The sequence below is a fragment of the Curcuma longa genome, chromosome 5, assembly GCF_044706935.1.
Source record: "Curcuma longa cultivar G26 ecotype Majalengka, Jawa Barat chromosome 5, ITB_CL_G26_1.1, whole genome shotgun sequence".
Lineage (NCBI taxonomy): Eukaryota > Viridiplantae > Streptophyta > Magnoliopsida > Zingiberales > Zingiberaceae > Curcuma > Curcuma longa.
Window position 1 is genome coordinate 11,096,532 of NC_133865.1, and position 9,223 is coordinate 11,105,754.

A 9,223-nucleotide genomic window follows, 5' to 3' on the forward strand; every position below is an offset into this window, starting at 1 on the left:
ATAACTCGGGGATGTAATTACTTTGGCAGCCTAAGGTTTTCTATAATTTTTTAAGTTGAAAAAATTTTATTCTATGATTACCCTTCGATTTTAAAACTGATCAGTTAATTGAAATGTATTATGAAATCTAAATAAAATTAAAATCGAGTTAATTAATTTAATAAATTTTAATTTAAAATTTTATAAATTTAAAAACATAATTTATTTTAAATTTAAAAAAATAAAATTAATGAAATATATTTGTTAATTTAATTAATTATTTTATTAAAATATATATAAATTTATGTTAAATTTTAAAAAATAAATTAATAAATAATGTTTATTAATTTAATAAATTATTTTATTAAAATAATTATTTTAATAAATTATTTTATTGAAATAAATTTAACGAATTATATTTATTAATTTAATAAATTATTTTATTAAAAAATATATAAATTTATGTTAAAATTTAAAAAATAAAATTAATAAATGATGTTTATTAATTTATTAAAATAATTATTTTAATGAATTATTTTATTAAAATAAAATTAACAAATTATATTTATTAATTTAATAATTTATTTTATTAAAATAATATTTTAATGAATTATTTTTTAAAATATCTATAAATTTATTTTAAATTTTAAAATATAAAATTAACCAATTATATTTATTAATTTAATAAATTATTTTTTTAATAATTATTTTAATGAATTATTTTGTTAAAAAATATATAAATTTAGGCTAAATTTTAAAAAATAAAATTAATAAATGATGTTTTATAATTTTAATAAATTATTTTATTAAAATAATTATTTTAATAAAATAAAATTAATTAATTATATTTATTAATTTAATAAATTATTTTATTCAAATAATTATTTTAATGAATTATTTGTTTAAATATATATAAATTTATTTTAAATTTTAAAAAATAATATTAATGAATTATATTTATTAATTTAATGAATTATTTTATTAAAATAATTATTTAAATAAATTGTTTTATTAAAAATATATAACTTTATTTTAAATTTTAAAAAATTATAAATAAATTATATTTATTTTTAAATATATTATCAATTTATTATCATTATTAATATTAATATTATTAATTTAATTTAATTTATTTGAATTAAGGGTAATATAGTAAATATTAAATTGGTTATGTTTTATTCTCTCCAAATAAATAAATTGAACCAAATAACATTATGTTATATTTTATACCCTATAATGTTGGTTATGTAATTACCTGGTAATCATATAACCAAGGTTATATATGATAACTTGAACTAAATACATCCAAAGTATCATTGAATTAGATTGAGACTATTGGGAGTTATGACGTTGCTAGAAGAGAATGAATAGTGATTCGCTTCAATTGTATTTATTATTCACATGTGCTTGTCTATCAAAGATTAATACATAACGAAAATATACATAAAATATCACACAACAAATTAATTTTTTATGTAATTCAAAATCTCTTATTCCTACTCCATGACTTAACATCCTAATGACATCACCACTATATTTTCTCTTTTTCAAACACCCTTTGGAGGCAAATAAGAAAACAAAAATGCAATAGAAAATAATAACAAAGCATATGAAATAACTTTACAACAATGAGTTTTTGCTTTGATCGCTTTGGATTGTCATTTGAAGGTTTGGAATGCAACATCACTTCCCCTTCAAAATCCTCAAGAATCGATGTCTGAAATCCTCCACAAAATTCTCTTTTAGAGACTTCAAGTCGTGATTGGAAACCACCTAATAATCAGCTGCTTATCACTATCAATCAATTATTCTTCCAGAATTCGAATATTGCGCCCATAGAATAGTTCTTCTAGCTCATCATTGTTGATGCAGTTTTGTCCCGATTGTTGTTTTGATGTTGACAACGCAACTTCGATCCTCCTTAACTTATTTGGACTTCCTTCATTGTCAAGTGTCCTAACAGTATCATTGACAAACATCCAGTTCCTACTCCATGACTTAGTGTTCTAATGATATCACCACTATACTTTCTCATTCTTTGACACTTTCCAGAGGTAAACAACACACAAGAAAACAAAGATACAATAGCAAATAATAACAAAGCAAATGAAACAACTTTATAACAATGAATCTTTGCTTTGATCGCTTTGGATTGCCTCTTAAAAGGTTTGGAATGCAACATCACTCCCCCTTCAAAATCCCCAAGAATAGACATCCAAAATCTTCCATGACATTCTTTTTTATAGACTTCAAGTTGTGGCTGCAAACCGCTTGACAATTGACTTCTTATCACTATCAATTGATTGTTCTTCCAAAATTTGAACATTGCACTTACAGAATGATTCTTTCAACTCAGCATTGATCATAATAGTCGACGCTATGCCCATCAATTGAGTTTCTGAATCATCTCAGAAACTTTCTGTTCACTATAACAGTATCAGAAGTTGATTGTTCTTACCCACATCAATCAATTGATATACCACAATTCCTCTTAAATTCCCTTGAACCTCAAACTTGGGATTTAAGGATTCATCAGTCGATTGCTAATCCATAGTGGTATGCTAATACCTCTTTTTGATTCTTTTAACTAGGGATGCAAACGAATCGATCGAGTGAATAGTATAAAAATATTAATATTTGAATTCGAGCTTGAAAAATATATATGATATTCAAATTCAATTTAAAGTTCAAAAATATAAATAATTTTGGCTCGAGCTCGATTTGAAATAAAATTTGAGCTAGCGTTTGATTTGAATTGTTTGAACATTGATTCGAGCATAATTGAATTATAGTTCGAAATGATTTAAATTTGAATTATTCAAACTTTAATTTGAGCATATTTAAATAAAAATTATATAAAAACAATCAGAGTTCAATTTGAGTTCTACTCGTACATAATTGAATAAAATATTATGGGTTCAAATTTAACTTGAAAAAATTATCGAACGTGTTCGAGTTCAGCTCAAATTCGATAATTTCGAGTACTAATCAAATATTTTTTTGAGCTGGCTCGAAAAGATCACGAATAGGCTCGATTCATTTGCAACTCTAGTTTTAACCTTACCAAGGTTGAATTCTCATTTTGCCTAGTATCTAATTGATCTCAACCATTAAGACTTCCTTTATCTAACATTTGATTAGCCTTGATCTGTTGGGACTTTCTTTGCTTAGCATCAGATCAATTTTGATCTGTCAAAATTTCACCATTGCCTAATATTCGATTAACCTTGATCTATAGGGACTTTATCATTGCTAAACATCCAACCCTACTTGATCTATTTGGACTTCCTTTATTATCAAGTGTCTGATTAACCTTGATCCACTTAGACTTCACGTCTTATGCTAAGTGTCTGATCTTCCACGACCCACTTGGACTTCGACTTTGTTAACTCTCTATTAGACTTTCAATCGCTAAGTGTTTGATCCTCTATGATTCACTTGGACTTCACCTCTGATTCTAACTCCATATTGACTTCCAACCATCAAGTTTCTGATCAACCATGGCCCACCTGAATTTCATCCTTACCAACTCTCTATTGAATTTCAAATACAAAGTGTTCGTTTAATCATGACTCACATGAACTTTTCCACTGTTAGGTATCTAGTCAATATTAACCTACTTGACTTTTCGCTCCCACATTAAATATATTAATGAACATCAAAACTCAACTTAAGCGAATTCGAGCTTGGTCAACCTTGACCATAGGTCAATTGTACCAACAATCTCTTCTTGTTTAATGTTTGATAATATGTTTAAGTTAGGCTAGCCCATTAGCTTAACTTCTTACTTCTTATGCTAATACACAAATAAAGGTTTCTTAACTTAAATCCTTTATTTTCCTCCTTTAACACACATTAAAAAGATTCTTCTAATTTCATTCTCCTCCTTCATTCCTTATGTCAACTCTCAATGGAGGTTTCTTATCTTCCATTTTTTCCAAAGCTCAACATTGGGTATTGTATCTTTCATTCCTTTATCTGAGAAGTTCCTTTCCCCTTAAGGAAACACATATTCTTTTCCTAAATCATTTCTCATCTTTTAAGGTGGACCTCCTCCTCAAAGCATGGTTCCCTTTAATTATTGCACCAATAATATTTTAGCATTCTTAAACCTTTAGGAAGTTTCAAATTTTATGTCACAAGATGAAAAGTTCAACCTTGAACCTTAACCCTCTCCTCAATTTTGTTCTCCTCCTTTTTAGATCCCCCTTCTCATGTTCACTAAAATTTTTTCTTTGAATATTTATTCGAACATATCAAAAGGTTAGAGTTAGCTAAAATACCTAGGAGTAAACATATATGATTGAAATGACCTGAATCAGGCAAAAACCTAGGTAACATCGACTCTCAATGTCCAAAAATTAACTAATAACCTTAACAATTGACTATTATTTATGAAACAACCGACTGTTCTTTAATAATTTTCAATCTAAAATTCAAAAATACATAAATAATTTTATAATTTTTGAAAAATCATAAAATTTATATAGACATTACATGTGTCAAATACTATAGAGAAATTTTTTTTTCTAAAATACTCATTATTATTAAAGAATAGTATAAAATTGAAAATCATTGAAACTTTTAATGTTTCATTCTAACTTTGTATCAACATTAACAACAGTTATTTTTATCAACAAATAGAATTCACTAAGGTTTTTTCAAATTGATTTTGAAATACTTTTCAAAATAATTTTCAATCATGATTTATTGATTAAATGTACATTAACTTTCTTCATGATTGGTCCACATAAAATTCATATAATTTGATGTTGCTTAGATCATTTAGATGCACCATGTTAGCACCTTGAGTTCAATTCATCATTTTAATGACTCACTTCTGTCTAATATGTCTAAATCTACAAAAGTCATCTTATAGTTCTTATGAGATGTAAAGTTGGTTCTCCCTAGACTAAGAGATCATGCATATTTAATTAGACATTTCTAATTTGACAATTATACCTAGAATATCAAATATCATTTATCCTTAATTATAAAAAATTAAATCAATGTATATGAATGAATATGATATACATCAAATGCATATTTCCAAAGAAATTTAAATCAATGTATTTGAATGATACACATATGTCATGACATGACATTATCAATTCCACATAATAATTTAAAGAGAACATAGCAAGATCCAATAGACATACACTCATGTATAATGTGATGTCATGACATGTATTATGGCCCACAAACATGGTAAGTATAATAAAAATAGCATGATAGTATAAAATACCTAGATCTTCAATCTAATCGTCATCATCTTGTTGGGCTCTATTGCAAAATTAAACATAAAAATACAACGGAAAAAGAACCCATCGAGGACCAACATGAATTTTAATTTCTCATTGTTGTATAGAAAGTTACCTCTTGATGCGCGAACTTTTATGAATTTGGAGGATGAAGACGATCTGAGTGCGATCAATATGTTTACGCTTCTATGATATCCACACGAGCACAACCGTCATCCGTCTCACGAGCATGATTGAAGAATTTTCTGTAACTCATGTCGTAGTGCTAGCTACTATATAAAAATGAAATCGAACCCTAACTTTTAGGGTTGACAGGATCTTATCAGATAAAATCGTGTTCAAAAATTATTGTCTCATCTAATAAGACTTTTTCTTTTATTTTATTTTCATGCATATCTAATAAGCAAATAAAAATACGAACGTGGATATAAAATCGTGGTCTTTATTTAGTTTAGGCTTATTTGAAAAACCTAAACTCATATTAGATTAACCCATTAATCCAATATGTTTAAGGTCCAATTAGATTAACTCATTAATCCAATTTCAGACTTAAACTTAGGCTACATTTATTTGTCATACTAAAATGAAACCAAACTCTAAATTGTCTAAACTTTTTTAGGTTGTTGCTTAGATTACTCTCTAGCTACTTTCCTATTCTTGGGTAAGGTAATTTTACCATGGCATAATCTAGAATTATCTTTAAGTTTATCAAATTTTCTATTTTCATGATAATTAGTATTAAAATTATAAAATTTTATTCTAGCATATTTTTATCATAACATAAATGAATTTCATTATGAAATGATATACCTTTGATTTTTTTTTCTTTTCCCCTAGATTTAAGCTTCCTCCCTTGTCCTTGTTTAAATATCTCTCCCTTAGACATTAATTTTGACAATGTCTCTCCCTTAGTCATTGATTTTGATAATATTCTCATTAATTGCATGAGAAACATACTATATGTTCCTTGCCCTTTTGCATTAAGGGCTCGACTTCTTTTAGCTTCTTCTTCGCCTTAGGTATCACATGAGTCTTCTCTTCATTAATTTTGGGCACTTACTTTTATAGGATCTCTTTTTCCTACACTCAAAATATATGATGTGATTTTTATTTTTTATCAGTTAAAATTAATTTACCTCCATAAGTTGGACTTTGTATGCTCGTTGAGGTGACACTAGCTTCCTCATATACTTTGAATGTCGAGGGTCCCTCTCGTTTCGATATCAATAGCCTATACTCTCCCTCAATTCTTGAGGTACATGTTTCTTCATCTTCTGTTTTGAATGTTGAGTTTCTCTCAACCTCCAAGTCCATTTGTGTCAATGAGTCTTCCTCCATAGGCTCATCCTCATCTGATGTCAGTGATGAATTTTCATAGAGCTTTGTCAACTTGCTTCATAGATCACTTGCATTTTTGTATTTGCTTAAGTTGCAATGTTAGGCACTAAATTAACTAAAAAATTTATTACCTTATCATGAGCCTCGAATCGCATGACTTATTTCTTGGTCCATTTGTTCTTCAAAAGAGGTTTCCCCTTTTTATCTTTAGGAGATTCAAATCCTTCTATTAGAGCAAACTAATTTTCTATATCCATCATGAAAAAAAATTTCATCCTTGATTTTCAATACCCGAAGTCTCTCATTTCAAACGATGGAAGTATTCGAGTCTCATATTTAAATCCATCTTGGAGATCCATTCTGAAATCACAATTTCCTCTAGTATTGTGCTCTTATGGCGATCAGTCTAAACTTCTCTAATACCACTTGTTGGAATCAGAGGACTCAAAAACATTAATGTTTTTTCTTCCTCTAATGTAGGCTCCTCCGACGGTTAGTCCGATGATGAGCAACTAGCTCTGATATCACTTATTGGGACCGATGACATCGTTAGAAGGGATGAATAGTGATTTCCTTCGATCGAGTTCATCGTTTGCATATGCTTTTCTACAAGGGATAATACACATTGGAAATACAAAAAAGCACAAGCACACAATAAATCAATTTTTATATGGTTTGTGTAACGACCCAGCCCGTCCACCCGTGGGAATTCTACTTATCCCGACCCCTATTTTTCTGTGGGTCAATGGTCGATGGCCCATGACCCACAGAAAAATAGGGGTCGGGATAAGTCAAATTCCCTCGGGCGGACGGGCCGGGTCGTAACAGTTTGAAACCCTTAATTTTTACTCAATGGCCTAGCATCCTAGTGGTATTATCACTATACTTTCTCCCTCTTGGCACCTTTCAGAGCCGAAGAAACCTCTTATAATCTTATTCTTACAAGCAACACAAACAAATATACAATAGCAAATAATAACAAAGTAAATGAAATAACTTTACAACAATGAATCTTTGGTTTGATCATTTTTGGTTGCTTTGGATTGTCTCTTGAAGGTTTGAAATGCAACAACACTTTCTCTTCAAAGTATCCAAGAAGCAACATCCGAAATCCTCCATGAAATTCTTTTTTATATCCAAGTCATGTCTAGAAACCACTTAATAGTCGACTACTTGCTACTATCATAAGATGTTCTTTCAAAATTTGAACATTGCATCTACAGAATGACTCTTCCAACTCAGCATTAACCACAACAGTCGACTATTATACCCATAAGTCAACTGTTGCACCAACAGTCGAGTTTCTGAATCGCATAAAAATTTTTATGTTTACAACAATAATATCATCAATTGATTATTTTCACCCATCAGTCTACTGATATACAATAAACTCCCTTAAACTTCCTCAAACTCCGAATTCGAGGTTTAAGAGTTCATTAGTCGATTGTTAGTTCATAACAATCATTTAATACCTTTATTTTTAGCCTTACTAAGGTTGAATTCTCACTTTACTTAGTATCTAGTTGACATCAATCTTTCAAAACTTTATTTGTCTGACATCTGATCAACCTTGACTTGCTAGGATCTCTTTTGCTCAATATTTGGTCAATCTTGACCTGTCAAAATTTTACTAGTATTAGCATCTAGTCAATCTTAACCTGTCGAAACTTCACCATTACCAACACATCTGATCCTCTTTAACCTGTTTGGACTTTCTTCATCTCGATCAACATTAATCCACTTGGACTTCGTATCTCATGCTAAGTATTCAGTCCTTCACGGCCCACTTCAACTTTGCCTTTGTTAATTTTATGTTAGTCTTTCAATCTTCAAAGTGTTCAATTTTCCATCACTCATTTAACCTTCACTTCTTATGTTAACTCTAAATTGGATTTTCCAACCACTAAATGTCCAATCAATCTTAACCTAACTTTCCGTTGCACTTTCAACTGTTAAATATCTGATTAATCCATTTGATTTTCTCTACTATTAAGTATCTTGGCCTATTTAATTTTTTATTCTCACATCAAATATATTATTCAAATATTAAAATTCATTTTTTTTAGTCCATTCAAGTTTAGTTAATTTGTGTGTGTGTATATATATATATATATGTTGGATATTGGGGTCTTAACGGACCAATACGATTTTGTGAAAAAAATTAAAATGTCATCAATTGATGAAAGTTATAATTGATTTCAAAATTGAAATATACGTCTCGCGTAGATAGATTTAGACTATTAATTTACTCAAAATCGATTAAGGGTGAATGAAAAATTAATTATTCAAAATCAGCCCAGAAAAACATCAATTGTTAATTAAAAGAAGTGCATAGAAAATAATCTCACATCGAAAAATTTTGATGGATTTCCTTTCCTTATTAATATTGCAGTGTTAATAGAGTTAACACAAAAAGCTCATGTGCTCTCTTCTCAAGGGCGAGCAGGTGCTCACACTTGTGAGCCCGCCACACGCGCATGCGCGCAATGAGTGCTTTGTCGGTGCACTTTGCATTTAGACACATGTCAGGCTCATGTGACGTGACATTTGGCAGTGCCTATGTGACATCCACGTGGACAAGGAGAGATGACTGGACTGTTGACTAGGCAAACGGATGACAACTCTTGATCAAAGAGATGTGATGG